The following is a 12,741-nucleotide window of genomic DNA, read 5'->3' on the forward strand; positions in this document are numbered from 1 at the left end:
TGTGATCTTATGGAAACTGATCCTGATAAATTCCAGGCCAGTGCTTCTGTCTCTGTCCTATTGGGAGCCCACCATAACCATGGAAGAGGGCCTGCTGAAGGGTTTGCAGGAATGGCAGTGCACAAGCAACTTTGACAGAATGATCTTCTATGAGTCTGCAGAAAAGTGAGCCAGTTTTCAGGGTCCAAAATCTACTGGTGGGGTATCATGATTTGCACAGTAAGGTCCGGTACAGCCTGTCACCTACCTGTGTGTTTGCTCTGAGGCATCTAACTCTCCAAATAGCAGCTCCCTCCAGCTGGAGGCCTGGGCATTTTCTCTGCAACAATCCCAGAAACTCTAGGCTCCATACTCCTGATTCCAACTCTGTCTTGAGGTTCAGGGTCAGGATGGGGAGAAGTAACCAGCCCAGCCAGAGTGTCTGCTTCTGTTTTGCTGGCTCTGCAGAAGGGAAAAGTTGCTCTGGGTTCACTCAGGCCACCTGCCTGGGAACTTGTACCTCTTTATGGAGTGAGGTCGATCATAACTCATGAAAGTGGACACTACTTCAACCTGATGTTTCAGAAGAGGATGGCAGTGGGTGGGAAGTGCATGGTCAGGGGCAGCCAGCACCCCAGATGCCCCAAGGACATGTCTGGTCTTTCCTGATTTTGCTTTTTGTAATCCCTGCCATTATAACAAGGGATGGGGAAAAGGAGCCCTCACTAGAAGCAATCAATTGGGGTTCTCAGTTTAACTTCCACTTCCACATGACCTGTAATTTTGGTCTCCTAGGTGATCTTTCCAGGGCTCAGGATCCCATCCTCATTATGCCTGAATTGGGCCAGGACACCTGGTGTTCCCTAACAAAAATCACATCCCTGACCTGCTTCAGGAACTTATCTGATTATGTGCTTCCTGGCAGAAACAGGACAGAGCCAGAGCAAGGGTCAGCTAGGGGCCCTGCCTGGGTCCCTCAGATCTGATTCCCTTCAAATGCTAGTTGATATAGTGTTTCCCGAGAACTGCTGTTCTTCCTGTGTAGCAGCTCCCTCCTGGGACTGGTGCAGCTCACTCCAGGACACAGCTCCACATCCCTGCCACTAGATCCTGACTGGTAATTTAGAATACTCCATAGCCTAGGATCCCACACCAGCACCTGCCTGGTATGGCCAACCTGATTTTCAGCTCAGCCTTTGCCTGCCTTACCCAAATCCCACAAAGTTTCATGGAGTTTGAGGCTGCAGAGGAGATGGAGGATCCAAGGATGGAGTTGTCAGGGGTCTTCCAGTGTCAACCTCCTCCTGCAACTCCAAGGCTGGAACTTCCAAGGCCTCCAGTCCCTGAGGCTGTCCAACAGCCAGGAAAAGTTCCCACATTCCCACAGTAGTCCATGATAGTGTCTAAACAGTGAAAAAGGCCAAGGCAAGTTGTTGTCCAAAATAAGAACTTTTCCTTCAGTATGGGAGATTCAGTCTTACAAGCAAAACAGCCCCTAGCACCTGAGGTCCCTGACACCCAGCTTTGAACTGTGTACTGACTGGGCCAAATACAGATCTCCTTTCTCTCCTTGCCTATCCAAAGAATCAACACACTAGATGCCTGGGACTTAAGTCATGTTACAGTAGAGTGCATGCAATACCATGTCCTCCCACTTGACTCTCCTAGATGTTGCATCTGGTGCACTGTTACCTCCCTTGGGTCCTGGGTCAGGTTGTCCTCATGCATGATATACCAGGTTAGGTCCCCTGAAACCTGCCTACTACCAAGTGTTTGGGATGAACATGGATCCCTCATTCATGCACCACTATGGTTCCTCCCTTTCCTAGTGTGCACCTCCAGAAAGACCAACTCTAAGGCACAGCCTGCCTGCTCGTCAGCAGCCAAACCCAAACACCAGAGACCAAGGTACCTGAAACAAAGGCATGCTATACCAAGGTGCACAAGAATAAGGTGGCCAAGACCAAAGGGGCTGAGATCAAGGTGCCCGAGGAGATCCCACCTGAAGCTATCCGAGTACATGGATGTCATAGATGAGCTATTCGGGCCTATTAATTTTTCCAAGTAGGAGCACTCCCACTTGTCCATAGGAGAGCTTGCTTCAAACTTGGGAGAGGAAGGACTGGAGCAACAGCCAATACAGGATAATTTATATTCAGGTCTAAGTCTCCTGAGCTAGGTTGATTAGGACTTTGTCAACAAGGTGGGCTGGGCCTACAAACTTGGTGTATACAAGGTTTCAGGACCAATGGAATTGAGCTACATAGCTTAGAATATCAGATATTTTTTTGTGTGTGTGTGAGAGAGAGAGAGAGAGAGGGAGAGAGAGAGAGAGAGAGAAAGAGAGAGAAAGTATTTGCACTTGCATGTACACTTGTACATAAGTGTAGCTGGTAGTTGGGATATAACCACCCCATGGTGTAGATGAACATGGTATCAATATTGCTTCCTCTTTCTCCTAGAAATCCTCCTGACTTGGAGCCATTTCCTTCCAAGGTCACTCACACTCTCTTATTTCTCATTCCCAGACAGAGAATATGATTCATCCCCACTTTCTAAAAGAATTACTTTCCTCCAAACCATATATAAATATTAATATCTTGGCCCTAACAAAGTGCTGGAGCAGCAGGAAGGACTCACTACTGATCAGGTAGACAGGGGAAGGAGGGTCTCCCAGTAAACTAGGGATAGGAGATAAACCAGAGTAGCAGGACACCTGATAATCAAGTGCAGGGACACCAGGATAAACATGGGTTGGGGAGAAACAAAAGGTAGACAACAAGAATGGGGCACCAGGTCTAACTAAGTAGGTAAAGAAAACAGGTTTCCTGGGGCTTGGTAACAGACACAAAGTGAGTAAGGCAGAGAGTGATACATGGCAGACTAGGAGTCAAAGGTACACAAGTAGACAGAAAAGGGAGTGGCCCCAGATACAGAGGGAAGCAAGGGATAACAAGTAGATGAGGAAGGCTCAAGACCTTACTCATGTGGCCCGTGGGACTTTGCTTAACCTTATCCTGTCTGTGATGTCTCTCTGAGTGAGTCTGTTCCAGGAATAGGATGTAGGAGGTAAAAAAGGAACAAGACAGGACAACTATAGGTAGGTTCAGGATATGAAGCAGAAAGGAAGCCCAGGAGGGTGACCAGCAGACACTCAGTCTGTCTCTCTGAGACCAAGATGAGTGACAGCCCTACTTCCCAATTCCAATTGAAATATGATTGTCCTGATCCCTATGGCCAATTTCATGTATGAAGAAGAGTTGGCCAGTGCCCATATCCTCCTTCAGCTTGTGAAGAAGCACCTTTGCAGATGCCTCAATGTCATGGTATGCTCCATAGGATACAAAATCTTCCGAGGCAGCTGCCAACAGAAGTTCAGAGAAATGGAAACATTGCAATGATCAAGGGGCCATCATGGGGACTAGTCCACAGAGGTACTCCCCAGGTCGAGAAGAGGTGCAGGGCGACAGAGCCAGAGTTCTGGGTTCAAAGGACACTGCTATCCTCCAAGGCTTTAATGGGTCTTCCTCATTGGGGACCATCCATTCCAACGATCCTCCCCAGAACTGCAGATCCTCCTCCTTAAACCTGGGGAACAAAGGTATAATGGGTCCTAGAAAAGCCATTTCTTCTGGGTGGCCATATAAGACAGCCAATGGCTGCAGTGTGGATGATGACCTCCAAAGTCTGAATTTCCTCCTTAGCTCCCAGCACTGTCTGCTGCCCTGGGGACTGTCCCAAATCCAGGCCCCTTGAATGAAACTCTCATGTTCAGGATATCAACCACTCCAGGCCCCACGTCCCCAGAGAGGACACCTCAGCTCCCACCCTCCTCCAGGTGCCATGTCCATTAAGAGCACTCTCACTGGAAACTCACACAATGTGGGCTGCCCCTCCATGTTACCAGAGGGTAAGATGTAGATCTGGAGCTGGTTTGAAAATCACAGCCTCAGAAGAGGAAGTGCATATCATCAGGCAACCCAAAGAAGAGGCCCTGAGGACAGTCATATGTCATATTGGCCAGTGATCTCTGGGGTGACTACCCCTCAGGCAAGATCTCACCCTAGCTTTATTTTGCACTGGAAGGGCCAAAGGTTCTTCCTCAACACAGGACAGTTCCTGTAGGAAAATGAAGGGAGACGGAGGGTATCATGAATATAGAAAGAGGGCTGTGGGAGAGTATTGAGAGGGGAGGGTCATAGTGTTCAAGCCCTGGTAGGAAGTTGTACCTTGTTTGACTGTCAGTGGGAATAAAGGCAGTTTGGTAGGAAAAAAAAATCTTCTCCAGCATCTGTATTCTGCTATGTTGTCTGTGCAATTCCATGCAGTGAGAACTGAGATAATTGGGGTTGCCAGGACCCAGGGTGCACAAGTGTCCATCTATTGGGTCTTGTTTCCAGATTTAGACTGCCCTCACCCTAATCCTGTGATAAAATAGACAAGATACAAAAATTCTACTCAATCACCCCATAGAAAATGCCTCTCTTGGTTTAGGGGATCTTCTCTGTGCATTGCTTCATGATCTGTGCCTCTTAAACATCTCACTTACCCATCATCTGAGGGCCTGCAATGAAGATAAATCACAAAGAAGCAAAATACCTCTCCCTTGGTATTCACAGCTCTGAGGTCTGAGGACTAACTGGTGGCTCTCAGATCTTAGTGTTAATAGTCCTGAGATTGACCCTCAGCTCCTAGTAGTAGAAACTCCCATGTTGCCTTCTTGGGATCAGTAGCCACCTGCTTCCAACACTTCCCTGGAGATCATCTGGCAGCTGCACCTAGCAGCTGCTGTAGTTTGCCACTGCTCTAGGGCATTCTCTGTGCTTGTCACCATCAGGCTGACATGCCCAGTTTGCCCATTTTCAGTGTAACCAACTTGACCTGCTCTTGTTGAGATAAAAGTCATGAATATACAAATTATACCCATCCCTTAGAGACTTCATTAGGACTCATGCTGCTACAGAAGAGTAAGTGGAACAGGAACTATTTGCAAAAGGAGATGGGGAAGGAATCTTACTGGAATTAAAAAGGTGAACTCAAGCATGTAGTGTCCTTCCAAGATACCCACAGTATTTCTGCTTAGGCATGGTTGGGGAGGGGCTCCTTGCATGCCAGACTAGGGACTACTGAAGGTTCCCATAGGGTGGAGTTATGTAGAGCCACTGGAGGGTAGAGTCAGCAGGAGAGAACTGCTATGGAATCAAAAGCCTCTGAATGACCAAGAGGCATTTGTGGTAGCCATGGCCATCAAAAACAGATGCAGAATTTTTTATCAAGTACCTCATGAGATCTTTGGGCCCTCCTGTCTCATTTGGATGCAGAGCTGCTTTTAAGCCTTCAACCCCCTGTGAAAATAATCAGGGTTCTAGAAATAAGCAGGTTTCTAGAATTTTTTTTTTAGCATCTTTCTTCTCTCCTGAGTGAAGATGTACAATATTGTTGGATAGATCCCCATCATGGCCATGGTCTTCCTGTGTAGGTGTTCTGATGAGAGGACAAGGCCTGCCTTCATACCTCTCCCACCCCCTCTACAGTTCTGACTGGGAACTCATTGGGAGACCAACGGGCTCAAGGTCCTGACTGCATCCCAACACAGACCCACCCTCCACTGACAGTGCTCTGACCCTTCCATAGGTAGTATTGGCCCCACCCCGACCCCAGCCTGACCTATACTGAGTGTGGCTGGCCCAAATGTAATCAAGTTCTACAAATCAATGAGAAAAAGTAAAGCTACACACCACATGGTTTGCCAATGAACAAAATGGGGAAGTTTGCAAAGGATAATAATTAAATTGCAAGGAGGCCAAAGTTTAGTACTATTTATGGAATAAAGTACTCGGGTGAGTTCAGACATGCACAAAACTCATTGGACATGAAGTTGTTTGTGATCTGTCATGTAAAATCAAACTCCATGATTCTTCATAGGACACAGGTTCCATGCCATCAGAGTCAGGGGCACAATTTTTTATCAAGTACTTCTTGACAACTTTGGGTGCTCCTATCTCATTTGGATAGAGCACTACTTTTCAGCCTTCAGGCCCCTGTGCCATTAATCAGATTTCTAGAAGTAAACCTGGAAACAGTATTTTTAAAGACAGTTTCTTTCTCCTTTTCTGAGTGATGTTGGGCAGTGAGGATGAACAAAACCTCAGCATTACCAAGGTCTTACTGAGTAGATGGCCTGATGCGAGGACCAGCCCTGACTTCTAGGGGGAGAAGTTGCAGCACGTTAGGGAATCATCAATTGACACCACCAACAAGACCCACTCTCTGCATTAATGAAAAGCCATGTTTTATGGCAGTGACCAATGGGACTAGCCCCTTGTGTGTCTACTTTTTGAGCTACACCCTTATTGAAATTAATTTTAAGAACTTCCTCCAGATCTCTGTGCACTGGTCAGGACGGATCAGAGTCTTCTGTTTCCTGGGATATTGGCCAGGCTGTGGCACACTGCTCAACCATCTGAGGCATGATCTGATACTATCTTACTATTTTTGCTATAGATCATTAAAAAAAATTTAGGAAGACATTCACATAATTCACATCACCCATCAAATATTAGAATTTGAAAGTTTTCATAGAGTTTGCCACAATATTGGCAATTTCATGACTACAATAAAATATAGATTACTTTCATCAGCTCAAAAAGAAATCCCTTACCTTTTAGCTATCAAACCCAATCCCCCATATGTTTTCCCACCACTTTTGAAATACCTCTGTGCCTAATCAATTCTTTTCACCATTTATTTGATATATGCAATTATGATCCTAGTGTGTTCAGTTTTAGCATTGCTTCTCATATGGTTCAAGATTTAAGAATGATTGACATTCTTTCTACTTTTTTTTAGAACATTCTTAACTAAAACTATCATTTCTCTTGCAGCTGGGTGGGTGGGAAAAATACAATTTCTACTAGTACAGTTTAGGTCCACTGCCTTGATTCATTTCAAGTTGAGAACAGTTCGGCGATCATGGCTTTTGTACCTCCAGCCAAAATATTCAAGTGGTAGTTTACTTATTGCCACGTCAAGAATTCTCTTGGGAAAATCCTGTTTACTGATACACTGAGGTGCCAGAATCTGTGTCCACTCCTGTGTTTGTGGTTAGAAGCTCTGGGAGAAGTGCCCACATTCTGGGCAGGATATGCTTGCTCCTGGTGACTTCAAGGTTCCTCAGTCTCTAGCTAGGGAGAAATTTCATTCAGTTGCTCTTGTTTAGTTGTGCAAGTCCAGGAAATAAACAGAGGGTTTTCCAAGGAGAATTAGCAAAAGTCAGGCTGAGGAGATGATGAAGCCATAAATTATGAAGTTGTCACCTTCACATAGGCGTTTGGAGTGCCTGGAACTTCCTTTTGGTAAGAATGCTGAGAGGAATGGTGCCACTCAGCAGAGTCAGTTTTCAGCAAGATGCCTAGGAGGCTGATCCATTGACAGCAAAGAATTCCAAGGGGCCTCTAAGTCAGGGAAAGCTGAGGTATCACTATAGACCATGTTCATGGACTCTTTGAGTACTTGGAACAATATTTCTCTGGATATAACTTTCAATTAGAAGAATGAAGCCTAAAATTCACTCAGAGAAAGTTGCAAACCATACGATTTCTCTGCCCATAAGACCCTGAGCTGTTGCGATTCCTCCTCAGATGCCCAGTGACAAAGGCTTGGGAGCCTCACTCCGATTGCCACTTCCCCTTTACTTTGCTTTGACAGCATCTCAAGTGCTGAGACCAGGCAGAACATGGTTCCCCTATGTCTCCCCTCAGAGACCTGCCATGTCTTCCCTCTGCTCCTATGCCAACACACAAGCCATTCTGGGTGCTGCCTGTGTTTCCTCCTGTGACTGCACCAATCTTCCAGGGTAACCCACAGGTGTAGTCTCCTTACCCTTAAATATGAATAGCAGCAGGAGCTGGTGTTCCTGCTTTGTGTGTGGCTGGACAATTCAACGTCGGTCAATATTGGCAAAGTGGAGGCCAGGAGAGCCACATTCAGAAGACTGCCCTCACTGGAGGGCCCCAGGGGTGAGGACCATCCTGATCCATTCCTCACAGCAGCTTCTGCCCAAAGGACCATTATGCCTGCCTTAGCCAGTGGGGGAACCTGGAACTATGGGGGCCATGGGCACCTGGGTCTTCACCCTTTAGCACCACCACCATTTTCCCAACCAGCTTCATCGTCTTCCTAGTAAATGCCCACCAATGGCCACAGGGAGTGTACAGGGAGGGCACACTGCCTACCTTCCACATAACTGCAGTGGACCTCACAGCATCTATGGAAACTGCTGGCACTGGCAGTGTTTCAAGTTCCTGATCCACTGGCACCTTCCTCAGATGCCAGATGTGGAAGCACTTTCCTGCTTCCTCATGTGAGTGTTCTCCACAAGGACCCAGAACTTCTCCTTGAGCTTTGAAAGGTAAAAAAAAATGTATCATGAAAAAAGGAGGCTGTGATATAGGGAAACTGGAAGGAACATCCTGAGGGTGAGGGATAAGCTGAGACCTACATTCCAGGCCAAGTTCATCTTACACCAGGGGAGGAAGTATGCCTTATCTCAGTTGCCCATCATAGCCCTGTGAGTGCAGTAATCTTTCTTTCCAATGAGCATTACCATCACATGGAGGACCCAAGGTCAGAGAAGGATCCTGGGGATAATGTGAATCGGGGTTTGGAATTGACTCTCTGACGCCATATGACTGTCCCTCACTAAGTATTTTCACCTTCTAGCATAGACCTGATTGTTCACGACAGGCAACATCACAACTAGTGTCAGGGAGAGGGGTGGAGGTACCAGCACAGATCTCTCTGAACACCCACCTATATTGTTCTGGGGAATTTCATTTTAGGATATTGAGGTGGTACAGAATTCTTGAGTGGGTACTCATTCCATTTGGATCCTCCATGGAGATGTAGGATTGTCTCAGGCTTTAACCCTGCTCCCAGGACACTCTATACTCTGGGTTGCTCAAATCATGCTGCCATACACACTGCTACAGAGTGGGCAGCTGAAACCATAGGAATTCATTTATCATAGTTCTCAAATTGGGTGTCCCAGAAAAGTGGTGCCAGATAGGCTTTAGATAATGGCTGCATTACCTGTTATATCCTATTGCTGAAACAGCTTTAGTGTCTCTTCCTTTTCCTAGAAGGGTACTACTACTGTCATGGGAACTCCACCCTCATAATCTCATTAAAATCCTAAGAACGAATGAAGCCACCATCTCCAAATACCATCATACTGGAGGTTAGGGCATTCACTCGTGAATTCTGGAAGACAAAAACATTCATGTCACAATACACAACAACATCAAGAATTCAAGGGAAATCAGATTCCAGTACAGTACTTGATGTTCTCTCTAGTATATGAGAGCATGTCCTGGATGCATGGAGCCTACATGGGGTGGTCAAAGTGACAGAACAGAGGAGGCAAAGGCAAGGTGTGTTTTGAGTCAGGTCAACTGGCAATGAAATGTGGGTTGTGGATTTTGACTGTTCCTGATGAATCCCAGGCCAGTGTTTTGTACCCTATGTGGACTGGAGCCTACCATGACTCTGGAGGAGGGTCTTGCTGGAATGTCAACACACAACTTTTACCAGTTGATCTATGAGATGGCAGAAAAGTGAGGCAGAGACCTGTGATAGGCCTAAGTGCTACGGAACCTGGGTTGCACAGCTGGTTCTGGTGGGTCTTGTCACTCATACCCAGCCAGGAAGGGCATCTGCTACCACAGAGAAAACTACTGAACACTTATCTCTCCAAGCATTTGTTCCCTCTACCTGGAGAGCTGGATACCCTCTAATAGTCCCAGAAACTCTGGCCTCAACATTCAAGGTTCAGGGTTAAGACGTGGGGGAGTAACCAGCCAAGCTCAGGAGATGTCCTTCAGCAGTGAGGGCTGTGCACAGGGTACAAGTTTCACTAGCTTGGTGTTGGCCAACCACATGGGAAATAAACCCTCTTACAGAATATAGATCACCCCAGCTCTAAACATACCACAATTATACCCTGATGTTCCAGAAGAGATTTGGAATTTGAAGAACATGGTCAGGGAAAGCCAGTGTCTCAGATGCCCTGAGCACACACCTCTGGAGTTTTTTGTCTTTGTTGCATGTAATCCTTGCCATTCAAACAATCAAATGCAAAACAGCCCTCTTTGGAAGCAAACCAATACTTTCAGCATAGCTTCTACTTGCTCATGACCTCTCCTGAGTCTTGTCCCTTTGGCCCTTCTTTTATTTCCTTCCACCAAATGGCTGGAGCAAACAGTCCTAACACCACCATTGATAGCGATAGAAGATTCATGGTGTTCTCTTTTTACATAAATCATATCTTTGACCAGATGCTGATGATTTGCTTTTCTATGTGGTTCAGGACAGGGAAATGAGAAGCTTGGAATAAGTGTCAGGGCTGCACAGGGGGATACATAAAGGAATGTGCCTGGTTCACTAAGTCCCACATGGTTCTCTTCAGGGGCTAAGTGATGTTGGGTGCACATAGAACTGTTTCTGTATTGGGAATTGATCCCTCCTGGAACTGGACTGGCCCATGTTGAAGTACTGTTGCCCATTCCTTCTATCAGATCCTCATTACTATGAAGCTATAGCTTGGATTTTCCAATGAGTATTCTTTTTTTTAATAATCCTATACTTTGCTTACCTGCCAGGTTTGTGGAATTTGAGGCTGTAAAGATGGAAGGTCCAAAGCTTCATTTGATGATGGATTCCAGTGTCAAACACATAGGATCTATCTTCCACATTCTCCACTCCTTGATATTGTGCAGCAGGACAGAGCTAAACTCATTTCCAGAGGAGTTGTAATAAAGGGAAAAAAATGTAACAATGAAGTCTGCTGTCCCACATGTGAACAATTTTTTCAGGGTAGGATACTTGTTTTGCAAGAAGAACAGAATCTAGCATCTGGGATTCCAACTACCCTTGGATTTGAAGTGAATATGGCCTAGTCTAAGTTGATATCTTCTCTCCCTTTGCCTATGCAAAGAGCCAACAAACTTTCTGCACAGGACATGACTCTGTGAGGCACAAGTATATCCAATATGGGTATCTCAAACTGTCCTCCCATGTGACATACACTGTCCAACTGGTACAGAGTCACTACTAATAGGTCCTGATGTCAGAATGTGCAGGGCCATCCTGGACCAGATTAGGACCCTTGAACACACTTACTTCCACCAAATGGCTGGAGCAAACCTGGAACCACCATGTATGCATCATCCCTTTCCCTCTGTCCTAGTGTGCACCTCCAGAAAGGCTGGCCCTGAGGCTCACCCACCAGAAGTCTAATGCTAGTGGTACCAGAGATCAAGGTGCCTGACTAGATCATGCCTGAAGCCATTATGGTATATATGGACATTATGAACACCTGGTGGGGTGTCCAACTTCATCATGTGAAAAGCCCCATATTTGGCCATGGAGGAGTCCAAGGGAAACTTGGAAGAGCATGGAATGGGGTGACATAAAAGGGGACAACTTGTACCAAGATCTAGATCTCTTACCCTCCATTGATGAGCTGTGCTCCAAGAGGATTTAGTCACCAAGGTGGGCTGGGCTGGGAACCCAGTTGTCTACAAGACTTTGGGAAAGCCAGCCCAGGCTCATGGAATTATCCTTAGTTCTTTAGGTTCTCAGCACTGTGTGTCTGTTGGATGGGTAGCTCATGGTCTTGATTTAACAACCCCATGGTGTGAACCAGGAAGACATTATCAATGCTTCCTATGAATCCCAGAGGTGTCTTGACTTTGGGACATTTTCTACGAAGACCACGCAGAATCTCTTCTTCTCCTCCAGGTGCAGGCTATATTTACCACACCCCCATTTCTTGGAAGTAGCTTTCCTTAGGACTACATATAGATATCTTGACCCTAACCAAAGAGCTGAACCAGAAGGAAGGACTCACCCAGCAGAATGGTCATCAGAACCTCAGTCTGACACCAAGACAGGTGACACCTCCCATTCAAATTTACACATCCCTCCCCGACCCTCTGTCTCCCTTCATGCCCAATGAGGACTGTGCAAATGCCCATTTCCTTCTGCAGCTGGTGAAAAATTACTTACTGCCCTTGAAGTAGAAATGCTCGGTGTAGGTGCCCCAAAGTTATGTTGTGCCCTGACTAAAGTGCTTTTAAATCATCTGCCAGCCAAGGTGTAGAGAAACAGTGATAGCACTGGACATGAGGCCTAAATGGAGATCATCCCCCTCATGGGTCACCTCATAAGAAATTAAGAGATGTAGGGTCACACAACCCTAGGTCCTATAACAGAAGAATACTGGTATCATCCTGCACTGTTTTGAGTCTTCTTCAATGGGTGCCATCCAGTCTTTAACCCTCCCCTGGACCGCAGAATCTCTTTCCTAAGCCTGGGCCAGAGAAGAGCAGTGGGTCCCAGAAGAACTTCTCCTATGGGGAGCCAAATGGGAAAGCAGAGGTGTTTAGTGAGAACGACCATGACCCTTCACACCCGGGGCATCCTCCTGGCTTCCCAGCACCTTCTGCTGTGCTGCAAACTGTCCCAGACCAGGGCCTTCACACAAACCCCTTCATCCTTGGAGGCAGAGCACTGCAGAAACCTCATTCACAAAAAGGAGTCCTCATCCCCATTCCCCTCCTACTGGTAGTCTAGGAAGGGAGTTCCATCTGGACCTCAACTCATGCAAGAAAGACATCATATTCTGGGTCTCATCTCCAGGTCTCTGGAGAGCAACATGTGACTCTGGGGCTAATTTCTAATGCCCAGTATTTGAGAGAAAGT

Source organism: Ictidomys tridecemlineatus, chromosome 13, assembly GCF_052094955.1.
Source record: "Ictidomys tridecemlineatus isolate mIctTri1 chromosome 13, mIctTri1.hap1, whole genome shotgun sequence".
Classification (NCBI taxonomy): domain Eukaryota; kingdom Metazoa; phylum Chordata; class Mammalia; order Rodentia; family Sciuridae; genus Ictidomys; species Ictidomys tridecemlineatus.